The sequence below is a fragment of the Mastomys coucha genome, unplaced genomic scaffold (assembly GCF_008632895.1).
Source record: "Mastomys coucha isolate ucsf_1 unplaced genomic scaffold, UCSF_Mcou_1 pScaffold21, whole genome shotgun sequence".
Lineage (NCBI taxonomy): Eukaryota > Metazoa > Chordata > Mammalia > Rodentia > Muridae > Mastomys > Mastomys coucha.
In genome coordinates this window covers 153,639,206-153,664,727 of record NW_022196904.1, presented here as the reverse complement: position 1 = coordinate 153,664,727, position 25,522 = coordinate 153,639,206, and the positions used below count along the sequence as shown (strand labels likewise).

Below are 25,522 nucleotides of genomic sequence, written 5' to 3'. Positions count from 1 at the left end.
TCCCCTCCCCTCCTTATTTCTACCTCTGTCACTGATCTACAGTTTCCTATGTAGCCCAGGCTGATTGTTTAATGCTCCTCCTGCCTTATTCCCAGAAACGTTGAGGTAACTGGTGCACTATACATCCAGCTTACTGGCACTTTTAAAAAAAAGTGTCATTCTAGCATTCTTTCTATGAGGATTATTCCATGCTGGTGGCCATAGTTCTTTCTTTCTGAGGAATCTCTATAATTTTAATAACACTATTCTTATTCTTCATGGATGACAAATGCCTATAAGAATGAGAAACTAACATATGAACAAAGATACAAAGATACCTGTGTAAGCCCCACTCTTCTCCATATATATGTATGTGTATATGTATGTATATGTGTATGAAATATATATTTGAAATATATATTTCATATTTGAGCATATTCTGCATTACTTTCTAACTTATGCTTGAAATGATATCCTTCTCCTACTATCTTTCCTGATCTCATAATCAACAGTCAACAATATACAAGTGCCTTTCTACAGTAACAGAATAGCTTATGTGAGAAGAGATGAATAGCAGCTTGAATGAGGCAGGTCTAGGGAAATGACAGGGGTGACAAGGACTGCTGATAGTGTGTGTGTACACAAGTGTGCTTGGGCATGTGTGTGTGAATGTGTCCTGGCTGATTTTTGCACATTGTTAAGTGTGTACTGTTTTGCACAAGAAATCATCTAAAAACAAACTCTTCTTAGCATAATCTTTCCAAATGAAAGATATTTATATGTCAAAAGTGATCCTGAGTTTGTTTCACCAAGGGTTATAAAGAGCTCTCCTCCCCCAATCTGTTCTATGTATAAAGGAGACTGGACAGTAATTCCTAGGAAGGGGAGACTTTGGAAGTTAATGATACTGACATGGAACAGACACACTATGTACTGGGCAAAGCGAGGCACACATAAGGATGGTCATTAGAAGAGCCCATTGAAAAACTATCTGCCAAGAATAAAACATTCATTTGAAAGTAATAGAGTCATACCTGATTCTTTATTGATGGTATAAATCTATGAATTTCATTTTGGAAATGAGGGCACAGACGAGAAATACAGAGATCCAGAAATCCAATTGCAGCTTTCACTGCTCATATCCTGAGTTAAGGACAAGAGGGGAAGAGAATGGCAAGAGACTCGGAAGAGTTGTCAGAGATAGGCTTTCGTAAATAGTATCTGCCATTGTTGCTAGGTCATTAGTGAGTCAGAGGGATAAGGTGAGGCTGGTAATGAAGAGGATGCAGTCATAAAAGTTTAGAGGACAGAAGAGTTTAGGAGACAAGACTATAATGAACTAGAAACCTGGAATATTTTTGCACAAGTAGTTCAGAACTGAGGTGGAAGTCCAGACTACTGTTGATCACATGATTAGCAGAAGAGGCAACACTTCATTAGCTTAAGTCTCTAGACATCATTTAGATATGATTTTTACAAGGTTCCATTCAGCTCCATTTCTTTTTCATTAATAAAAAAAAAAGTCATTTGTGAACATATTATAGACTAGGAATTAAGTCATAACCCTCTTGTGTAAAAATACTTGAGATATATTAGGGACAAGTGTAGAAAAGCAGAGATAGACTAGAAGATAGCATTGTAGCTGTGGGATAATACTGAAGGCTGCTGGGTACTGATACTCAGGCTGACCTGAATAAACCCCAGAGATGCTTAGAAGTAAAGAGAAGCCCATGAAGTTCTGGAATTTGGCAGCTTCAAGTACCTGATTAAGTTAGCATAATAGAAGATCGTGCTGGAGGAAGCAACTATTGGACAGAATCTTAACAGCGTCAATAGAATTCAGCCAGTGTTTCTTTGGAGAGTGAAGAGAGGGAATAAGACAATTCTTCATTCTGACAGAAGAACACGCAAATGAGCTTGAACCATGTCCTTAGAGTGTCATCACTGTTAAGGTTAAAGAACATTGGGTCACAGCCTTGAAATATGAAGCCTCAGGGGAGCCATAAAGGCCCTCTTGTTGCCACGAAGATTTACTGAGGATGATGTGCACAGAGAACATCCCACAGAGTACCTCAACAGATTCTTCCCATTGCAATGTTCTAGAGCAGAGTGGAATGTAGGAATCTACACAGAGGCATCATGGGTAGAAAGCAGTGTCTGAGCATAAAAGGTTTGCCTTAGAGTTTCCATTGCCATGATAAAGCACCATGACTAAAAGCTACTTGGGGGTAAGGGTGCATTTTGCATATATTTTTACATCATAGATAAAGTAAGTCAAGGAAGGAATATAAAGCAGATATCATGAAGAAATACTGTTTCATGTTCTTTATGGCTTATTCAGCCTGCTTTCTTATACAATGCAGGTTTACCTGCCCAGGGATGATAGCAACCACAGAGAGCTGGGTCTTTGACATCCATCATCAATCAAGAAAACACCCCCAAAAGCTTGCCCACAAGTGTCTGGTAGAGACACTTTTTTTCTTTTTTTTTTTTTTTAATTATTAGATATTTTCTTTATTTACATTTCAAATGTTATCCCCTTTCTTGGTGTCCCCTCTGGAAAAAAAACCCTATTCCCTCCCCCCTCACCAACCCACCCTTTCCTGCTTCCTGGTCCTGACATTTCCCTACACTGGGGCATAGAACCTTCACAGGACCAAGGGTCTCTCCTCCCATAGATGACCAACTAGGCCATCCACTGCTACACATGCAGCTGGAGCCATGAGTCCCACCATGTGTACTCTTTGGTTGGTGGTTTAGTCCCTGGGAGCTCTGGGAGTACTGATTAGTTCATATTGTTGTTCCTCCTATGGTGCTGCAAACCTCTTCAGCTCCTTGGGTCCTTTCTCTAGCTCCTTCATTGGGGACCCTGTGCTCAGTCCAATGGATGGCTGTGAGCATCCCCTTCTATTAGGCATTGCCAGAGCCTCTCAGGAGACAGCTATATCAGGCTCCTGACAGCCAGTACTTATTGGCATCCACAATAGTATCTGGGTTTGGTGACTGTATATGGGAAGGATTCCCAGGTGGGGCAGTCTCTGGATTGTCCTTCCTTCAGTCTCTGCATGGAGACACTTTCTTAGCTGAGGCTTTCTCCTCCCCTTGATATCAAACTAGCCAGCACAGCCATCCAGTAACTGGTAAAGTAAACAGCCATGAACAAACAGCATGAAGTAGAAAAACTGTACATCAGCCGGCGGCAAGAGGCAGGAAGGGTTCTCTGGCATAGAACGTCCTTCCTTCCCTGTACACTCTGGTCTAGCTCAGTTATTTGCCAATGGGTCCTGTCTGTGTATCTCACTTTCTATTCTTTCTTCACCACAGCACTTGCACTGCCTTGCATCTGGCACTACAGTTTTCATACTGCCTTGACCTTCTTATCCTGTGCCATGAAGACACATTTAGAAAATGTGAAAGACAGAAAACCAGGTAGACTGCCCAAGGTCCCTTTCCACACTCTCTCTCTGTTCACCCAGACTCAATCCCTCAGAGGCTCCTCCCTAGAGGTGCAACTGATCCACTCTCTTCCCCCTGCCTTCATGTTCTGTGATTCCCATGGACCATCCATCTGTTCTGAACTCCCTTCTCCCATCCTTCACTGCATCCCAGTCTCTAACACCAGCAAGCATTCCTTGTGAACACACCAGCTGAGTAGGCCAATAAAACAGGCAACATACAGCCATTGAACACACTCTGAAAATCCAGAGAAGAGAGGAAACAGAAACCAAGAAATAGAACATCCACCCAACAAAGACAAAAACTCCAGATGCCTGTCTAGGCATCACTAGTACAAGAACACAATCAATAACAACCAGGACAATGTATCTCCCATAGGTACACAGCTAGCCTACCATGACAGGCCCTAAATAATCCAGCATAGCTGTGACACAAGAAAAGGACCTTAAAATCAACTATCCAGCAATGATAGAGGTCCTTAAAGAGAAAATAAATAAATCCCTTCAAGAATTGCAGGAAAAGACAAACAAAAATGTGGAGGAAATGAAAGAAAGCCAAGATTTGTTTTGAAATGTTTAGTTGCTGTCATCTTGGAGGCCTAGTCTTTTCTGAAAGGAGATGGAAGGGGAGTGGATCTGTGGGTGAGAGGATGTGAGAGGGAGCTGGGAGGAGATGAGGGACAGCACACTGTGGTTGGGACGCGTTGTATGAGAGAAGATTCTATTTTCAATGAAAGAAAAAACTGTGTGAAACAATTGTACCATTAGCTGCTTTATGTTATTTGGGCTATAATACCAACACCCAATAAGCAGAATATATGAGGGCTGTGAGTAAAGAGGATTCTCTGCATATCCCATGATCTACTTACTCTGAGCTACACTGGTGAGCAAAGGAGATTTTCATGAATATTTGTAGTCTAATTGGAAAAAATGGCTTTACGTCTCAATTCACGTATTGTAAATATCCACTTAATGCATTGTTTTCCCTCCATTTCCTCCAGCCAGCCTCTAACTGAGCTTCATATTCTCTGTTCTTGCCTATCGATTCCTCTCTTTCATGTCTTCAGTCTTCTACCTCCAGGCTCTCTAAATCTCACATACTTAGTGAGGTGCTATCCAAAGAGCTCTCCCAAATCCCGAACACCTATTTTTCTAGAGATTATCATAATTGTTTTTTCCCCTTGAGAGAACTCAAGCCAAAACAAAGAATACAAGGGACATAGTGTGTATGGATACACAGAAAGGTAGTAAAACTACTTTATAAGATTAATATGTGAGCCAGGTAGTGGTGATACACGCCTTTAATCCCAGCACTTGGGAGGCAGAAGCAGGCAGATTTCTGAGTTTGAGGCTAGCCTGGTCTACAGAGTGAGTTCCAGGACAGCCAGGGCTACACAGAGAAACCCTGTCTCAAGAAAAACAAAAACAAAAACAAAAAACAACAACAACAAAAAAAAGGATTCATATGTGGTAGGAAATCATTGTTCCTTGAAATGTAGTTCCAGTGCTGGTCTTGCATTTGGCAGTAGAAAGCTCTGTAGGAGTGTATTCATGGGGATGTCCATGTTCTTTTTGTGGTATCTTCTATAAGCCATGAAGAAGAACAGACCCTACATGCCAGCAAAGGAGTTTTGGAGGACTTTGTTATTTAGGGAGTAGAATACATCCATCTAAGGCCTGAGTGATGTTGAAATGGCCATTGGATTGCTTTCGTCAACTCTTAATTTGTTTTCAGATTTATTACCTAGGAAAACCAATTTCTTTTCTGAATTAACTTCTTACTTGTGAGCTTTTACTTTAGAAGGACAAAGAATTTTGATTAGCGAATAATTGACATGGGCCAGACATTGCTTTGCCTTATACATTGCTAAAAATAAAATCATTCCACATTCACTGAACTCAGAGACAAACCAAATCATAAAGATAATCATCTGCAATACAGTGAATTTCCTGAGAAGAGAAATCCCTCACAATCTTAACTGATCACTGTCATTGCATTGGATTGATTATATTTGTGTTGAGGTTTGTCTTTATTAGTGTATATGTTTTTCCTCCCCCAAATTAAACTAAATCTGGAAATTAAAAAAATACACTGAGAAGGTATGCCAGAGGGAAAAAATTGGAAGAGATGTAATTGATTCAATTTTAGACAAACTAGGACACAAAAAATCACGGGGAAATTATGTTGACATGTCCAGGAAGCTTCTGAAAATGGAGATTCAGTGGGTAACTGGTGAGGAATGCTAAGCAAAGAAACAGGAGTGTACATCAGCAAGACAAGCTCAGAACACTCAAATTCAGGACCTAAGGGTAAGAGACACATAGCATATAAGAGGAGGAAAAGCAAGAGAAGTGCAGAGTCAAGTACCAGGAGAAGCTGATGTGCAGATCCAACCATCACCTGGGATCCACAAATGCCTGTGGTGTGGCAGAAGAGACAGAGCTGTGCATGAGAGAGAAAGGAGTGTGGGCAGAGAAACAGTTGATTTTTCTGTTTTCAGAGAGTGGGAGCTAATCCTGCTTAAGAGTAAATAGGGTGAGCTGGGAAGAAGGGAGTCTTTACTGAGAAAAACTGAGAGGCTAAGACCCTACAAAGGAGTAAGGAGGGGGAGTAGACAAAATTCTCTGGAGATAGAAGGCATAGGGAGACGACTGGGAGGCGAGACATGATAACAGAGCTGCATAACCAAAGATAGAGAAACAAAACCTCCCTCCAGCCTGCAGCCATCTTGCAATACCTTTGGGAATGAGGAAAGACAGGACTGAGAGAGAAGAAAAAGCAAGTCCCGGTGGCCTCTGTGGATGTGAGCTTAAGGTTGCACAAAGGGAGCATAGATGATACTTCCTCAAAGACCAAGTGAAATGGGTGTCACTCTGTGATAATCTTGTCTAATTCTGTATTTTTGCCTATCAGGTTGAGCAGTTGAAGAGCTAAGGAAAAAAGAACTCAAGTCAGTGCAGTCCCAAGTGTTCCAGTGCATGGAAGAGAGCCCAAGGCTGGCAGGCAGAGAGCAGAACTGAGAGTGTAAAACTGAAGAAGCATTAGGAGTACAGAGACAGGAGGCAAACGTGGAGCAGCATGTGACAGGCCAGGCTGAAAAGCAGCAATCCTGGAGTGGAAAGTATGGTGGGCAGCAAAGGCCTGAAGGGCGATTCTAAGAAAGTAATGCCTGTTGACAGGGTCTGGTGTGTCTGCTGCTGGTGAACAGATAGGCCTTCAGCAAAGACAGAAACCAGACATGAAAAAAAGGGCATTGGTTTTCAACATGGATCTTAAAATCACCCAGTGGTGTAGCATATAGATGTGGCACTGAAAAACACAAGCACTGGAGTAGAAACGCTGAGAATCTTGCACGGCAGTTGCTGAATTTATGCCATGAGATGGGAAATAGATCTTGAAGGCAAATGAATGCCCACACTTTGCCATGACAGAGTCTTACTTCATTCACGCATGGGGTCAAACCATTTTCTTCTACATTTTAATACTCAACTCAAGATGATCTAACTAGTTCTAAATATCATAAAAGATTCCCAGTCAGGTTCCAATGTTTTCTTATTTTGTTGTTCTTGTTGCTTAGATCATTATCTTCTGTGTCCTTCGCTTTAGAATCGAAGTACTCAGGACAAAACAGCAATTGCTGGGCAATGCTGCACAGTTAGCTTGCACGCACTTCTACCATATTTTTGTTTCTGCTTATCTTGCCTCCATTAGGCTATGAGGAGACTGAGTTTATAACACAGTAGGATATACTGTGATGGCAGAAAGAAGCAAAGGAAGTGGGGAGAGAAAGTGAAAAAGGGAAATAGGGAGAGATGAGAGGAAGAAAAAGGGCAGGCAGAACTTCCCATGAACCAGCCCTTGCTGAGAGAAGATGTCTCATATGTTAAGCTGAGATACAATCTGAAACTCAGGATAATTACATTTTTCATCTCGATAGGGCTGGGAATTTAGTTTCTCCTTGGTAAGTTTTGTATCACAAAGCTGTCTGGCAGAAAGTCTATGATAAGTCTACAGTCCTTTGCCATGCTGAGCACAACAATAGCAAATTTGAATTTACGGTATATACATGAATTTAATTGACAAGTTAAGGAAACATTCGTATGCAAATCTGTGCTTCTCAAGTTAAAGTTTAACAGAAGGAAGAATGCTATAGCATGTGAGTACATAAATATACTACGTTTTGTTTCAGGAAATATAAATGTACTAAAAAACTTTTCATAGTAGCTTAATATAAAACCTTCCAAATAGAAAAGATCATCTACCCAAAAATGTTTAAGTGAAGCTAGAAGTAAAAGCAAAATATAGTCACTCTCCTCCTGTGAAATATGAAAAGATTTAATTTTCATGTTCAAATTCATCATCATTTATTGTTATCCAGTGAAACTCCCATCTAACCAGATTTTAAAATTGTCCATGTCAAATATTTTGTCAACAAATATGTGATGGGAAATTACATCTGCAAAGCATTACGATGAAGATGAGACACAATTTCTACCTAGGAGACAGGTAGGGGTGGATTTCTTTTAGTGTATATTCTTTATAGGGTCGGCAATTAGAAGATTCTAATTTCAAAAATGATCACTGAGTGTAATTCCTATGAGGATCTGAGTCACTTGATGAGAAAAGTAGCCATTGTGTACAATTCATTCCATTGCTAAGAATATTTTCCAAGTAAATAAAAGGTACAGATATTTCACAGTGACACCCATTTCACAGTCATGAGCTCCATGTCATCCCAATCTGCTGCTGGGATCACTGGCTTGATGGTAATAGGCAAAGATGCCCCTTCTATGCCACTGGAGTTCATTCTATGAAGTTCAAGTAATTACTATATTTTATCCCTTCTGGATGCTAAATAGAACCAAAATTTACTTTAACAAAAGGTTACTTATTTTTATGTGTTTTTCTTTTTTGCCTGCATGTATATCTGTGTACTACATGCATTCAGACCTGGTACTCTCAGAGAACAGAAGAGGGTGTCTGATCCCCTGGTACTAGAGTTACAGATGCTTGTGAGCCACCTCATGGGTTCTGGGAATTAAACCCCCATATCCTCTGGAAGAGCAGCCATCTTAACCACTGACCTACTTCTCCACTGACCTACTTCTCCACTGACCTACTTCTCCAGGCCCTCTAAATTACCTTTTATTTGATTTTTTTAAAAATATTTTAGAGGAAAATTGTAAATTTTCTTAACTAAAATTTCAGTGTTCAGAGAAGTTTAATTTAAAAAAAATCAGAAACACTGAACCCTGCTCCTTCTTAGTCTTCATATTCCAGACCCTTCTGGTGCCTTGGAGGGATTGAACTGACAGGGAGGAGACCAAAGTCACAAGTACTGGACCCAGTAAACATGCATGCATGGGAGCAGCCCTGTGAAAGACTCAGATGAAAGTCAATCCTGCTCTGACAGAACTAGAATTCACTGACTACTAAAGGAACCAGGGAAAACTGGAAGCCTTGCAATCCATGCTCCCTAAAGAGCTCATCAGAAGCCATCTTCCACTGAGGCCCCAGATCTGTGTCTTTATCCTCACATCCCCCGAGAGCGAGCTCCCACCACACCTGCCCTTCTATTCTCTGCGGTTTGCTTTAGTGGGCAACCAATGCAATTGTATGTCGTGCACAAATGGACAATTGACTATTTGTTGTTGAACTGGGATAGCTTACATGACTGAACAAATCGACTGATGAAAATTAAAACCTACAGTGTCGAGTGAAACTACAAAACAGGATGGCCATTGGCCAGACAACCAGAAACGTGGCCTGCATTGTTGCTGTGGTGGTGGTTTTGGGTTTTTGTTGTTGTTGTCATGTGGTTGTTGTTGTTTTCTAAAAAGGCAGGGTACTGACTTTGCCAAGGCTTCAGGATTGGCAGGGCCCTAGAAGCAGTTTAGTTCCATATGAGTCAAACAGGACATTCAGAGTTCCTTTGGGAGAATTTTCCATTTAAGAAATATTTTTTTTCTATAAATAGTCTGCTAAACCAAATTTTAAAATCATAATGAGACTTCTCTAATCAAATCTGCCTCCTAAAATCAGAAGCAATTTTGGCAGCTCTCTTGACAACAGCTGCACAATCTGCCACATGGCCTTGAAGCTCCTGAGACTCTGTACTCATCACTGTAGGAAACAGCTTAGCTGAACTGCCATTTTGGAAACTGTCCCCCCCTCTCAGCAGAATAGAATAGATTTTACATCACACAATGAAGACGGAGAATTCATCCATCTTTCTTAGAGCATGATGGCCTCTCCAATGTATTCCCAATTCAGTTCATTTAAAAAGAAGTTTGACCTACCCATAATTTTATAGGGCATGGGTCATGGCCTGACCCCATTTGAAGAAAGATGGCTATACTTTGTGAAGCTAGATACTTGAAAGGAATGTCAGTGTAATGCCTTTATCCTTTTTGAGAATCCATTACAGGGTACTCCAAGGCCAAATTAATTTCTGGAAATGTCTTATTGGATATCAGGACAAGCAGGCCAAGTGGCCATGCTGTTACTGATTCTGTAGGAAGTAGCCTAGACCAACTATGTTGCCAGAGAAATTTTTGGTAGTCCAGAAAAGACTCCGGTAAGGTGCTTCAATCCTATAGAAACTGAGATTTGAGATGTTCTGAAACTAGTTGAGATATTTCAATCAGGCCATTACACTTAATAAAAGCCTAATGGTTTTCAAAACAAGGTCTCCCTGCCTTCCCTCCAACCTTCTCCCACATTAGATATTACAGTCGCAGAATACAAATACAATTTAAAGGTTGGCTCAGTGCTCTGAGAATTAAGTTGCTGGAATAAACAGATCATGAAAACTCCAGAGTATTTATTTTCTTCATGATGATTTAGTTAAAGGTTGACAGAACTGCCCTTATTTGGGGATTCAAATACTTAAGAATTAATTTCTAGCAGAGTTAATGTAGGTTTTTTTAATGCTTCTACTTTATAAAGTGAGGGAAATCTGTGTTCTTCCTGAGAACAAAGATGTTATCTCTGTCACTCACCATCAAAAACCATGCACACATTCGCGCGCGCGCGCACACACACACAAACACACACACACACACACGCACACAGAGAGAGAGAGAGAGAGAGAGAGAGAGAGAGAGAGAGAGAGAGAGAGAGAGAGAGAGAGAGAGAGAGAGAGAGAGAGAGAGAGAGAGAGAGAGAGAGAGGCTGACCCCAGGTTCTCTTTTAAGCTATGTGGAATCTGCTATCCAATTATTGTAGTTCCCTGCAACAAGTCCCATACAGAAAAGTTTTTGTGTGTTTTAAATTTCTTTTATGTTTGAGATTATAATATAATTATATCATTTTCTCCTTCAGTTTTCTCCCTCCAAATTGTCCTGCTCTCTCTCAAATTCATGGTTCCTTTTTCATTAATTGTTGTTACATGCATGTAAGTCTGCATATATACATATGCATTTCTAAACATAACTTGGTCTGTAAAATGTTACTTCTATGCGTGCTTTCAGGGATGTGTGGGAGTGGATAACAAGTAGGTGTGCTCTTCTCTAGGGAAGACTACTTCTCCCCCTCTCAGCATCCCTTAGTTGCCTGTAGTTCTTTGTGTAGAGGCCTCCTGATCTTCCCCTCACCCACTTTGGCATCTCCGCTGTCGTCCATGTTCAGCTAATGTTTAGGCAATCATGTTGGAGAGATTCCATGGGTTCAGAAGAAACAGCCTTACAGAAAACTCTCTGATGCTTTCTCTGGCTCTTAACACTGTTTCCTCTTCTACAATGTTCCCTGAGACTTAGGCAAAGGAGTGCTTTGTAGATGTAACCTTCAGGACTGGGTTCCACGATTCTGCATTTTGACTGGTTGTGGTTTACATTTCCAAAATATTTATTTTTTCAAAAGATTAATGGAGTAGGAAGTTGTTTCTTTCTTTGGGTTAGGAGAGGGCTTTAGGTCGTCTCGGTCTGTTAAGATAAAACAGCAAATAGGAGACTTGTGGCTGAAGTCACAGCTATGTTAAGACAGGGTATCACTATGAAGTCATGGCTGGCTTTGAAAACGCTGTGTAGACCAGGAAGGCCTTGAACTTACAGACATTTGCCTCCCCTCTAAGAACTGAGATTAAAGGCATGTGCCACTAATGACTGGTGCTTACTTTTATTTTTAGTTACACACATGCATATCTGTGCACGGATATGGGAAGGAGAGTGCTTGCACTCTCAGAAAGGCACACAAAAAAAAGATCCCCTGGAACTGAACTTATGGGTGGCTATCATCCTCTGCCATAGAATCTGAGAACCAATCTGGGTCCTCTGCAAGAGCAATCCATTGAAGGGTTGCCCCTCCAGCATACTAGTTAAGACCAAGAACGTGTGAAACATTTTGCAATGGCTAACTTACAATTAAGTTACCTCTGAGGTACAATTATCATACCTCTACAACCAGGGTTCCCTTGGAACTTCTCAGTTTATCAATCTGCTTCAGCAACAGAGAAGCCATTTTTCACATTTCTCATAATTGCTATCTGTTATCACTTGCTCACAGGGTACTGTTGGAATGAAGCTTGCTGAAACAGACCAACATTTGCTTGGAAATATCAGTCAGCTGACAGGCAGTGTAAGTCAGAATAAGGGTCTCCTCTCAGTGTTCCCCAGATGACCAGCACAAAACCACCTGGTATGGTTGTTAAAATACCTACATCATAACCGCTCCATCAGTGAGAAACTGGAACACCTGAGACTCCCATGATAATGGGCTATTAATGTATAACTAGGCAAATCAGAGGATGGATACCACTACCTTCATGTGAATCCTGTCCTAACTGCTTTTGTCCAACTTGTAGATGTTTAACTTATTTTCTACTAAGATCGTATTTGACATTTAATCATACACACATGCATAGAAAATAGTACATTATTAAAGTAGTGTTTGTGTCTCTGTGTATGTGCATGTCTGTGTGTCTGTGTGTGTGTGTCTGTATGTGCATGTGTCTTTGTGTATGTGTGTGCTTGTATATGTCTGTGTGTGTCTGTGTGTGTATAAGACAAATATTGCTGATCTACCAATCAGCATTATAATAGCACAGATCCCATAGCACCCTGTTTGAGGGTGCTCTTCTCTCAAACAATATCATGAAAGAAAAGTAAGGCCCATTAGGGTTTATGCCTTTAAGAACTCGATGAGTTGAGATCCTTGTCTATATGACAAACTGAAGTAGTCTTGTCTTTCTCCATTTAATGTGGCAGACAGGTCTGTGGATATGTTTTTCTGAAAATATCTCTTTCCTTAAAGGTGAATGAGCCTTTTACAGTGTAGCCAAGTTAATAATATGCTTTGAGATCATCTGAGATAGTGAGGTACTTAACCTGCTATTCCATATGAAGTCATAGCGTTTGGAAGGTTGAGAACAACTGCTTTAAGAGAACAAGTAGCCTTTTTCCTACTCTTCCATAAGAGTCCCCAAGCTCCATCCACTGTTTGGCTATGAGTTTCTGTATCTGTCTGAGTCAGCTGCTGGGTGGAGCCTTGCAGCCAGCCCAAAGTGGATAAGAACTCCATAGGAAAACCAAGAGTCAACTAATCGGAACCCTTGGGGCTCTCAGAATCTGAACCACCAACCAGAGAACATGTATAGACTGGACCTAGGGCTCCCCACTCATATGCAGCAGGTGTGCAGCTTGGCCTTCATGGGAGTCCTGAACAACTGGAATGGGGGCTATTCCAAAAGCTGTTGCCTGTATGTGGGATATGTTCTACTAGCTGGGCTGCCTTGTCTGTAGACTTGCAATGGAGAGGAAGCACCTAGCCTTGCAGGGACTTGAAGTGCCAGGGTGGGGGGAATATCTGAGGAAACTCCTTCTCTGAGGAGAAGGGGGAAGAATTGTGGGAGAGGGTGACTGGGAAGGGGGGCAGTAAGTGGGACATAAATTGATTCAGAAAGAAAAAAATAGTTAAATAAAAAAATGAGAGAGAACAAGTAAATAGCTTTGGAGGCCTTGGGTTTGCCATACAAACAGCTTTTACAACCTAAACTAAATGTATATCTTTAGCTTAAACTGTGTATTCTTCCATGCCCCAACCCAGAATAAATTTATGTATGCGTTTGTGTTGTAATGATTTGCTTAAAGCAGCCAGTGGATTGAAAGCAACTTTAAACAAAACAGATGCCCCATAAATATTGGAAGCAGCATGTGGCTATGGACTGATAATGCCTGTTGGCTGTTTTGAGTGTTACTCTTGGTCAATTGGGGTCTGAAAAATAACTTCTTCCCTTGCAAAACTCTGTTAAAGATTTTCATAAGGAATCTATTGGTCTGTTGCCATACACACAGCATGCATCTGCTGCTCAATAAATACAGAGCAAAGCCCCTTTGTTAGAGACAGACATCACACACACACACACACACACACACACACACACACACACCTCATGCAACAGCTCAAACTCAGAATAGATGTAGGCACAACAGATAGGAAACAGGAACAGACAGATCATACCCATACAACAGAAGTAAAACAGATAGGCCAGTAGCCACAAACTATAGACAGATGGAAAACACAGGGAATGCGGCAGAGAATTCAAATTTGGGCTCACTCTTGATTAAACAGTGCAACAGGGGGTTTCTGCCTTCATCCCTTAATGCTATCCTGACACATTTTATGGCCTTCTCTGCACTAACTCATGGGTAGGCACCACAGAAGAAATGGTTTTAACTTCATCTATATCTATTAAAAATCCATAAAGGAGCCAATGTGACCTAAAATACTGCTTATTTGGCAGTTCTTAATTTCACTTCATTAACTCTAGCATAAACCATACAATAGTATAATGACTTAACGATGTTAGCAAAACCATTTATTGAGAAAAATTTAAAGAATATCAGCTAATAGACTGATTTAATTCATCTCATCTCCCACATGGTATTAAAAGGTCAGTATGTAATTTGGCAGTCATCAGAATATGTCAGACAAGGTAGGGCCTTGTGAGGGGGCTGGAACAAACACAAATGGATTTAACAAACTTTCCCATAGCCAACACATAGGTGAGACTTAACATCGGTGCTGCAGAGCCCAGACCCATTATGGACAATTCAGTCCACGGTGAAGGCCATAGCAACTGTTCCTCACAGTAACTGTGTATAACGAGTATGGATTTTAGTGACCATGAAGCCAAAATAAATATGACCAAGATATGGCAGAGTCAAGAAATATGTAATAACTATAACAGGCAAGGAGAACCTCTGAGTTATTTCCCTTATGAGGGGAGCCTAACTATATCTATATAGAAAGGCAAGCTTCTGAGCATGCTCAGTTTAAGGCCATAATTAAAGAGTGAAAGAAGGCAGACACACTTGGGGTCATTTTTAGCTCAAGGTCATGGAGCCTGCATTTGAATGGTTAACTCAGTAGACAGGATGCCTCTAGGTATGCTCACCTAGAGTCATAAAGTTTGGTTGAAGACAAAGGAAAGGACATTTGAAGTGGCTTTAACCTAGGCGTTTGCCTCTCAGAGTGTCTCAGGGTGTCTGCCAGGATTAGTGGCTGACATCTCTGCTTCCACCTGTTCGACTCATGCTGGGTTTTCTAAGGATCCTGAAAGTTGAAAAACAAGAAGGAAATCTCTCACTTAAAGCAGATAATTTTCTTGGAAGTTCTCCCCAGTTGAGATGCCAGAGGCATATCTCCCTCTAGCTATCCAGCCCTTTTGAAAACACTTTTTTTTTTCTTTTTCTGGGCTTTAATTTCCTGCCTTATTATAATTATTGGCTCCTTCTCCTGAAAACCACCATGACAACAGTCCTAGGCAAGCACATTTGCCTTGAATACTTTGTGTTACATACCAGCTTATTCTCTCCAGGCTTTATTTATTAATTTCAAGCTAATTCTGCAGTTTACATTAAAGATTGTTTAATTTGACCATTTTCACCTTCAAATACACAGTTTGGAATATTTTATTGCGGCTAGTAACATTGAATGCACTAATGACATGAACAGTAAAGGTGACATGATTTTCTCACTCTCCTACATCCTTAAGCAGGCATGTCTATCCCAGTTTAAACTACAGGTGCACTGCATAAATTTAAAAAAAAAATACCTTTCCTTTAGGAGAGTGCAGACTACAGAAGAGAAGAGGAAACAATTAGCACCCATCAGCCTCCCTCAGATATCTACTCTACACACTAGAACACTGTAGCTATTCACTTAGGATGCTGCTGGACAACAGTGACCAACAGATCTGCAGTTTTGCCACCTCATCTTTCTTACCCTCATCAGGATATGTCCAGTCCTACCATCTGTCTGGCTGCAGTATAGACAGAAAACCAGCTCTTGGCATAAATTTCCAGACGCAGTTGTTGTGAATACACATCCAGATGCCATCAGTATGCAGATGGCCAAGAAGCTAAGACCTCTCAAAAAGAGGTAAAGCCATTATGACACGCTGCCACATGGGCATCGATCAAAGTGTAAACAGTGGTATCCATCAAGGGGAGAAGTGGGGCTTATGTTTAGTAAAAGCCTCAGGTCTAGACTGCTGGCCAAAAGAGGTAAAATGTTTCTCTGTTATCAGTGTGACTACTCTATACACAAGTCACACTATCATGGTAGTAGCCTGGATTTGTCTTCTCTTGGTTTACCTTCCCAATTATCGTCAATATTATCAAGGCCACAGAAAAGAGAATGGTTCTTCTTTTCATGTACTCTATTTTATCCAATGGCATTCTCGGGATAGATTCTAAGTCTGCACAGAGCATGAAGGTGACCTTCTTGCAATGAAGTTTCTACTCAAAACCTATAGACCACACTATAGACCAGGAAAGGTTCTCAAAGCAGTGTCAGCTCCCACCTTTCTGTCCTACTGTCCCGTTACCCCTTCCCCATTCACTCCAGTCTCTGATGCATTAAAACCTGCTCTCAGGGACAGCCTGAAAATAGCTTTTTGCATGACCACCCACAGGCATCCAGGTGCTTCACAGGAGTTTACATCTAGATTCTTTGGAATTGAGGAGGAAGAGTGTTTAATTGTTTAAAAGGAAAGCAAGAACTAGTTTACAAGTACACACACACACACACACACACACACACACACACACACCATCCAAGAACTGGATGTCCAAGATTTGTGAGTGTGAAAGCAGACTCAGAGTAAGCCAACTGAACTTGCAGAGAATCTTCGTGCCTGTCAAAGATTAGACTCTTAGGTGAACTGGAAGGAACACTTGAGGATAGCTCAGTTGTCTGGAGGAAGTCAGAAACTCAAATGGAAATTCTGTTTACAACTGATGCATGAAATGAAAAGAGGAGACAATAGGGGGAAAAAAAAGAGTCAACTCTGAGCAACTGTGTGTATCCAAGTACAGCATGTAAAACGGCCATCTACTCCCAGCATTGAAAAGAGTCATCAGCCCCTAATCTAAAGTCAATGTACAAACTTGCAGAAATCTACAAACCTCTAAATGGTGTTCTCATTTAGAGGGGGCAAAAGCCCCAATGGAGCAAAATAGAAACATAAACCAAGGGAGCTTTCTTTGAAAGTTGGCAAATCCTATGTTTCCTACTGGACTGTTTGGTTGAGCTCAGGAGTAAGCAGAGTTTGTAACACAGGTTTCGCTTCTCCTACTTGGAGACAAATCATAGCAGACTACACAAGGCATCTCCTGTAGCTTCGCCTACCCTGTTCCATTCAGAGGCGACATGAAAGATTTCATGTTATTATACACCCACTCTTCTATACCAGGCTCTAGGCTATGTGTTTCATGTATGACTTTGCTATACGAACACAGCTACTGGATACTAGCCTACATACTTAAACACTCAGGAAATGGGGTCACAGCAGCATGCTAATGACCCTTGAGCTTGCTGATGCCTTCAGATATTAAAAGCATCTCTCAGAGAATGGGGCTATGCATATAAAGCAACTCACTCTCATATTCACAAGGCTAGTTTCCCAAGGCTGCCTTGTGTGACCATGGGCTGGGTAGGAGAAATACACAGACTTCTAGTCTGGAGGCAAAGAGTCCAAAATGAAGCTGAGAGTAGAGCCAGCCTCCCCATGGGACATATGGGGACCCTTCCTGCCTCATTACAGCTCTGGCTGTTGGCTGATCATTTTGTTACTCCTTGGTTTGCAACTGCAGAACTGTCTTCAGTGCCTCCAGAAGCACATGGCATTGTAGCTGTGTGTCTCCCTCTTTAGAGGGGTGTCATTGTTCATGCTATGAGACCAAGAACCCACTCTACCCCAGTGAAGCCTCTTCTAAGCTAAACACATTCACTATGACTATCTAATAAGATCACATTTTAGGATACTAGGGTTTATGCCTTAGGTATGTCTCACTTCGGGGAGGAAGATGTGTTTATGACCTAACCATATCTCACACTTCATCCCATACCACGTGGGAGGACAAGTTTTTACATTATTTATTTATTTTTTTACCTTTTGTGTGGATATGGTATACATGTGTGTGCATCTGTATGGAGGGAGGCCAGAAGAGATTATCAGGTATCCTGCTGTATCACTTCCCATCTGTGTGCATCTGTATGAAGGGAGGTAGACACCAATGGAGAGGCCAGAAGAGATTATCAGGTATCCTGCTGTATCACTTTCCATCTAGTCTCCCTGATACAAGATCTCTCATTGAATGCACAGCTCACCATTTGTGGTAGGCTGGGAGGCTAGTACACTCCCAGGATTCACCTGTCTATACCACACTTGAGTTACAAGTACATATGGCCATGCCTAACTTTTAAATGGGTGATAGCCATTCAAACTAGGTCCCCATGCTTGCACACTGAGCATGCTTAACCACTGAGCCATTTCTCTAGCCCTTGGTAAAAATCATTCATAAATGTTTTAGTTGCAAGGTTATTTAATATAATAAAAAACATTTGTTTGAGATTAACAAACCATTATAAATTATTGGCAAACTAATATAAAAGTGAAAGTAAGTATATTATAAAAAACCATCAAATCTTTTTAATCTCATGCACACTCTGCTTTTGTAGCACATAGTAAATCCTATATTTATTGTAATGTACTGTCCCCAAAGTGTTTAGCTTATAAATTAGAAGGAAACTTATTAATGTCTACAGTGAAGACTCCTCTGTTAAGGTTAGAGATAAGATGTTAGGAATTTAGAAAGTATGACTCTCTTCATTAAAAACAGGATGTGTAGGTATTATTACAGGCAAATTAGGAGTTATTAATGGTTATATTTTAAGAAAGAATAGGTGTGAATATGTCTTTCTTACCTATATTGGTGTCTGGTAGATACTATACACATGAAAATGAGCTACAAAAGATCTTGATCATGTCTGTTTGCTCATCTCTGAGAAAGGCATATCAGTTAAAAATTCTTCTACGAATAGTTTCATTTAAATGATAACACTGTATCCCATGAGCATGTATAACTCCAGGCCAGGTCTAATTAACAGTCTAATTTATAATTACTCACATCTTTGAATGCCAACAATTAGGTCACTATATCTTTAATAGAAGTTTTAGATTGAACAAGCCTTTGGGTATCAGTAAGAGCACTAGTGTACTTGGCTCAACTCTTTTATAGATCAGAAGAAGTTAAATTCTACTTCAACTTATATTCAGTTAAATTCTCAGTGCTTAACCCATATTAGAAATGAAGTTGGCCATAAGAATGTTTGCTTCTACATAGTTTACATGTAGATTAAAGATTTCTTTTTCCTCTAGGAAATGATTAGTCTTTGTACCAACAAAAGTGAGCCCATGTCTTATCCCATGGCGTCTTTCTGAATGCCTAGCATCCTAAGTAAAAGCCCACAGCAGAAGAAGATCTCGAGGAAGGATATACTGTTACAGTTTTCTTTACAGGTATAGAATCTCTGCACCTCTCACTCTACGGAGGCTTTGTAGAAACTGGAGTAGGAAACCTGGACGAACCAATCCCCAAATCATAGTATCATCTAAGGATAAAAGTGTAACTAAATCAACTGATGTGTTTTTAAACCCAAAGTTTATTTTTATAAATAAAAATGACAGTTTTTATTTCATTTGGACAAAAGAGAAGAGCATTAGTCAAAATTTAAAATCTCTCTTCTGATTACCCAAAGCTGACAACTCCTAACGTTATTTCTTCAGACAGTCTCCAAAAATAATACATCATATACAGGTACATACTCTTCATAATACATAAGGAAATATGCTTCCCACCTTCTTCTATGATACCCTTCCTGCCATATCCATCTCCTTTCCCTTCGAACTGGAGCTGTGGAAGGATGGGTGCATCCCACAAAAGAAGCTACGCAGTATCCAGCTATGCGCTGTATCACAGTAGATAATGACAGTTTGATTCCATGTTTTATATGACACAAATGCAACAAAGTCCTTTAACTTTCCTGTGGACACAGCACATGTCTGGCTGAAAACATATTTCTAGAGGAGGCAGATTAAAATTGTGCACATTTTATCTTAGAAATATCCTATTGCTCCCTGAATGTCTGTACAGCTGTGTGGGTGTGTACACTCTCCTATTTGCTAACACCAGGCATCATCAGACATAGTAATCTCTTCCGAATTGACCTGGAAAAGTGGAAGTTTTTGGATGAACCTAATATAGGTACAATAGCAGTGCTTCCTAGAGTTATTGCCTATGGACTGATAATGTGCAGCCCATATAGGTGCACATCATATAAGAACAGTATGTAAGCAACTATTTTTTTCTTATGTTCAATTTATTGGATGATATTTAATATTATCATGTTGAGTTTTTGAGCATAATACATAATTCAGTAAACTGTAGAGTCTGGGCACCTCTAATACTCCTGGAAGACTATGAGTAGCCTAGGAATCAGGGAGAGAGTATGCATGTCTCTTCTGCAGTTATAACTGCCCCATGGCAGATTTTGCATCACTGCCTCCCAGAGCCAGCTGCACTCATGGCCTGGATGCTAGGATGTTCAGATTGCTGGTCATTCACCTTATGACAGCCAGCAAGTTATTCCTCATACTGTAACTTTGGCCTTTCTCATTCTGTAAAATGGAGATAAATAATAGCAATTTCTTACAATTGCAATCAGGATTAAACAAGAGGTCATAATGGCATAATAAGTACTGTTTCTGACCTCCAGTGGGTGTATTGCATTGATTTTTTTTTTTAATCACTGTGTTTGTGACTGTGTCCTTGTGAAGAACATTCCTATTTTATTAGGTGAAGAAAGAAAGAGACTGTGCATTCCTAAGCCTTAAACAGACAGTTTCCAGAGCTTGTTTGAAATCAATCTGTGGATAAAGATAGGTTTGAAAGTCAGTCAATAGCACAAGGCTGCCCTGTCCAGAGATTGAGGATAAAGGTCAGTCGGTCCCCGAACACCCTCGCTTCTAAATGTCCTTTTAATTCTAGCTACCTCAGAGGTCTCAGGATTCTGCTCAGATCATCCACTCACTTTGCACTCTGTGTGTTATAGTCCTAACTTCCTTTGCTTAGCCAGCAGCATGTCCAGCTGCCAGTGTCAGACACAGAGCATCGGGTTCTTCTGCATGTGTGTTATTTTGTATAGAATTTGTGTCGAATTTTGTATAGAATAGAGTGAATTTTACTCCACTTATGTGATGCTCAATGACGCCCAATTCCTTTCCCATATCCCAATTAAATTTTCAGTCTTCACTGTATGCTAGGTTAATCAACGTGATCTGTGCTTTGAAATGAGAAACAGATCCCTGCTTCCTCAAATTTGATCTCAGCCCCAGAATTATTGAATGACTCCATTTTATAGTGGAGAACCAAAATATATCAGTTTATATGAAAATCTATTATTATTGCCATATTAATCAACAGTGATAAACAATGTAGATTGCCTTTGGTCTGCCTACATATGTGCTGTTTAAAAAAAATTGTCTATAAGTTACACTCTCTGTGAAAATGCATATGCACATACATGCATCCTTCAGTACTTGTTTGAATGATTGGGCTACGGGATATACAAATTCCTAGATAGAAAAACAAGATTCCTTGTATTCTGGAACTCTCGCTTCTGTGGTTTAATTGTGTGACTCCTGCTCCCATGCTTTTTTCACCCTGGCCCTTTATGGCCTCCTGACAGCTCCTCTCATTCAGAGTCTATATTTAGCAAGCTCTTCCTTGTGCCTGGACATTCTTTGTTCTTCCCAACACAAAGTCTCACGACTCACCCTTCAAGGACCACATCACGTCCTGCTCGTATTCCCTACTTTCTTCTCCCACAAGTTTGTGTATGTCAGTTATTGGAACATACATCTTAAATAACTGCTTATCTTCCCATTCATGGAGACTCGATTTGCACATTCACTTTTTTATCTCCAGAAAAGACTCAAACAGACAACAAGCGCTATTTCCTTCACATGTAATACTCATATATAAGCTCCTCTGCAGCCCACTTTAACAAAAGAAGATATGAAAAATCAACAGCATCACATTGATTAATTTTGGTGCCTCTTAAAAATATACATTTTGATTTCCAGATCAATTTCCCTGGGAGCAGGCAAAGATGTAAGAATAGAGAGCAAAGCTTTCTTTGCCTTTTTGCCCCAACCTTCTTACTAAAAGTCTTTGGAGTGAAGTTGTATGGGCAGAGCTATCACAGATCCATACTATTTCATAGTCACCTAAAGAAAAAGAGGCCAGAGTAGTCCCAAGGTCATCATTCAAGTTGGCATTATGAGTATTTAACATGACAAAGTAGGTCAGTGCATCCTGTCCCCAAGCGACTTGCACAAACAAATCAATAATAAACCTTGAAGTAATATTTCCTAAGGAAGCACCAGAAAGTATGATATCATCACCAACTAGACTTCTTTCATTCATTCATATCAAATGTCACAAGGAAACTTTGACAGAGACTTAGTGTCAATTAGCTCAGACAATGATTATTTTCAACATCGAATAGTCAATTTACAACATATCACAAAGTATACAAGTATCCCAGTGGCAAGCCCTGTCTATGGCAGAGGCTGGGCAGTAGGATGAGGAGTGTGGTGAAGGAAATATTTAGTGGGTAATGGAAACATAAGTAGCCTGAGTTATCTGCATGCAGTTGCGCTGCACAGAAACTGCACTTGACTTTCTATGTAGAAAACCGAAGATCCCAAGATTCGGGAAGAACACAGTGTCTGATGTGTCTTCTCAGTCTATAATCATGTTTATCACAATACACAGGATGCCACAAGGACTCCCCGTGACCCCTGGGATATCTCCAAACCTTAACCTGGCCTTGAGACCATTTACAGATAATGTCCTAAGCATGCTGGAGAGATCTTCTATTCCACTAAAGGTTAGCTTCCATCCACAAAAGCAATGCCTGCTCTCTGAGTATGTGTTTTACATGGAGGATATGGGGGTTTTTTTAGCTGTATTTCCTAGGGGCAACTTATAAAACCCTGCCAAGGAGCCATTTCATTATAGATTTAAAGATGAGAAATCTGCAGTGAGAATATAATGCAATGGTTCTAAAAACACACCCTTCGGAATGGGAGCACTGAGCCCAAGCACTCTCCTAAAGCTTCAATGGTGGACTGTGATCTCCAGCTTCAATTCAGCCAGTTCTTGGATGGCCTGTAAGAGTGTTTGTAGACTAGACCTTTTATGGTCTTGTATCTAATAGACAGTAGCCTGTACTTTGGAGCTTAATGAGGGCAGTATCCTGAGTCCTTGTGTTAAATAAGCAAAAGCTTTTATTATTGAACAAGAAGTATAGGGAGCTCTCTGTTACTCAGGAAGCACATTGGATGTCCTCTTCATCCAAATCTCAACTTCAGGACAGGGTTAAAAGCAGGAAGGTGGCAACTTGTTGATTTTAAGATACTGGTAGATGGATAGAAACTCCTCACACATAAGTGTAATAAAGAATTGCACGTACTGTAATTTCATTTAGGTTTTTAGTTGGCAATCAAATTTATGTATATATGAAATTTTGATATGTTTATAATTTGGGATGATTAAATTGGCCCATCACTTAATTTGATCATTTTGTGGTAAACACAATAAAATTTATTTTTAAAGGAATTTTAAGGTGTGCATAGCATTTTTATTTATACTAGCCATCCTTCTCTACAACTAATTACTAAGCTTTCTCCTCCTACATGAAATTCAGTACGATTTGATCGACATTTCTCTTCTCCATTAAAGTCCCCCTTCTCTGTGAAGCATCATGCTCCATTTCCTTTCCCATTCATTTCTCTTGATAACACACATGGGATCCTACTGTCTTTTCTTCGCATGCCCATCTTACTCCACCTAACACACTGCTATGCCCAACTCTCTACTCATTTCAAAGTCTCTTGCCTCCTCTCCTCCCTGTGACATCGCCAGTGGCCTCCTTGGATTCTAGGTGGGCATGTTATCACCTTTCAGCTCCCTTGCCTCTCCTACCATGTGCTCATCTGGACACTTCCCAGGCTTAGTTTCTTTAGCTGATTCAACTCCCCAAATCTCTTTCATTTCTCCTCCTCCTCCTCCTCCTCCTCCTCCTCCTCCTCTTCCCCTTCTCTTTCTACTCCTCCTCCTCCTTCTCTTTCTCTTTCTCCTTCTTCTCCTCCTGTTCCCCTTCTCTTTCTACTCCTCCTCCTCCTTCTCCTTCTCTTTCTCCTTCTTCTCCTCCTGTTCCCCTTCTCTTTCTACTCCTCCTTCTCTTTCTCCTTCTCCTCCTTCTTCTCTTCCTCCTCCTCCTCTTCCTCCTCCTCCTCTTCCTCCTCCTTCTCTTTCTCCTCCTCCTACTGTTCCTCCTCTGTACTAGTACTTCTTGCAGTTTCTATTATGTTCCAAGTTAAATCAGAGGGTGGCCATAATGCTAGTTACTGACCTTCTAAGTCAACCTTTAAAGCTTTATTCATCTCCAAAGTTGACATTTTAATTATTTACTAAATCAGCCCACAGAGTATCTGTCTATCAATGCAGAATGTAAATTTAAGGTAGAAAGAAAATCAGCCCTTTTGGCCCTAAGACATTTTTGTTGTTGTTTTGGTTTTCATTCTCAAAATTTTGGCCATTGTAGGGTGCTGCAGTCATCCTCATAAGAAATGTCATTGCAGAAGTGTGTAATGGGTTATGAAAAATATTCCAGGGAGTGGTTTGGGATAGAGGAAGTCCTGCTGGTTGTGCTCCTCACACTTTCAGGAGTCTCTGGAACCCCAGCTCACAGGTACTTGGTGGATGTCCAATCCATCACAAATAGGTGAAGTTAATATGACACCAACCCATCCACAAAACTTTTGACCCCAAATTTGTCCTATCTAAAAGCAATTCAGGGCCAAAGATGGAGCAGAGACTGAAAGAATGGCCAATCAATAACTGGCCCAACTTGAGACCCAGCCCCATGGACAAGCACCAATCCCTGACACTGTTAATGATACTCAGCTAATGCATGTAGACAGGAACCTAGCATAATTATTGTCTGAGAGCTGACTGAAACAGATGCTGATACCTACTGGATGGAGGTCAGGAAGCCTTATGGAGGAGTTGGGGGAAGAATGAAGGCCCTGAAGGGATAAGAACTCTACAGGAAGACCAACACAGTCAACTAACTTGAACCCTTGGGAGCTCTCAGAGACTGAGCCACCAACCAAGAGCATATACAGGCTGGACTGAGGCCCTTGGTACATAGGGCTACCTTGTCTGGCCACAGTGAGAGAGGATGTGCTTAACCCTGCATTAACTTGATGCAGCAGGGTTGGGGGATACTTCTCCCTTTCAGAGGAGAAGGGCATGGACAGAGGGACTCTGGGAAGTGGGGACAGCACATGAGATGTTAATCAATTAATTAATTAACTTTAAAATGTGAACAAATAAATACACATTCATGTAAACTTTAGTACAACAAGAATTGATTCACAAGCGCCAGTGATACCAAGATGATCTCACATTGAGAAGGAACACACTGTCTATAATTTCATTTGTTACCATTGTGAGTTGTTTGCATCAGGATTTCCTTTATTAACTTCTCCCCACCCACTTTTAGGTGAGAATGCTCAGGAGACAAGCAATTCCTCTTTCGTAACCAACAGGGCCCACTGTGACAGGCTAAGCATGCACTAAACACTGCTTCATTGTTCTTGCTAGATAGTTACTGAACCTCTAAGTAGGGTCCAGATGATGAACCTAATCAATAGAATTTGGCAAAAGAATAT

At 40.6% G+C, this 25,522-nt stretch overlaps 1 protein-coding gene and 1 long non-coding RNA gene across 12 annotated transcripts in view; one reads left to right on the top strand and one right to left on the bottom strand.

Moving 5' to 3' along the window:
- Positions 1 to 25,522, bottom strand: part of Trpm3 (transient receptor potential cation channel subfamily M member 3) — a 934,047-nt gene that overhangs the window by 574,358 nt on the left and 334,167 nt on the right. The gene's annotated exons all lie outside the window — the stretch shown is intronic.
- LOC116103663 lies at positions 2,118 to 6,976 on the top strand. Its single transcript, XR_004123531.1, has 2 exons — positions 2,118 to 2,207; positions 6,349 to 6,976. It is a non-coding gene; the product is annotated as an uncharacterized LOC116103663 (long non-coding RNA).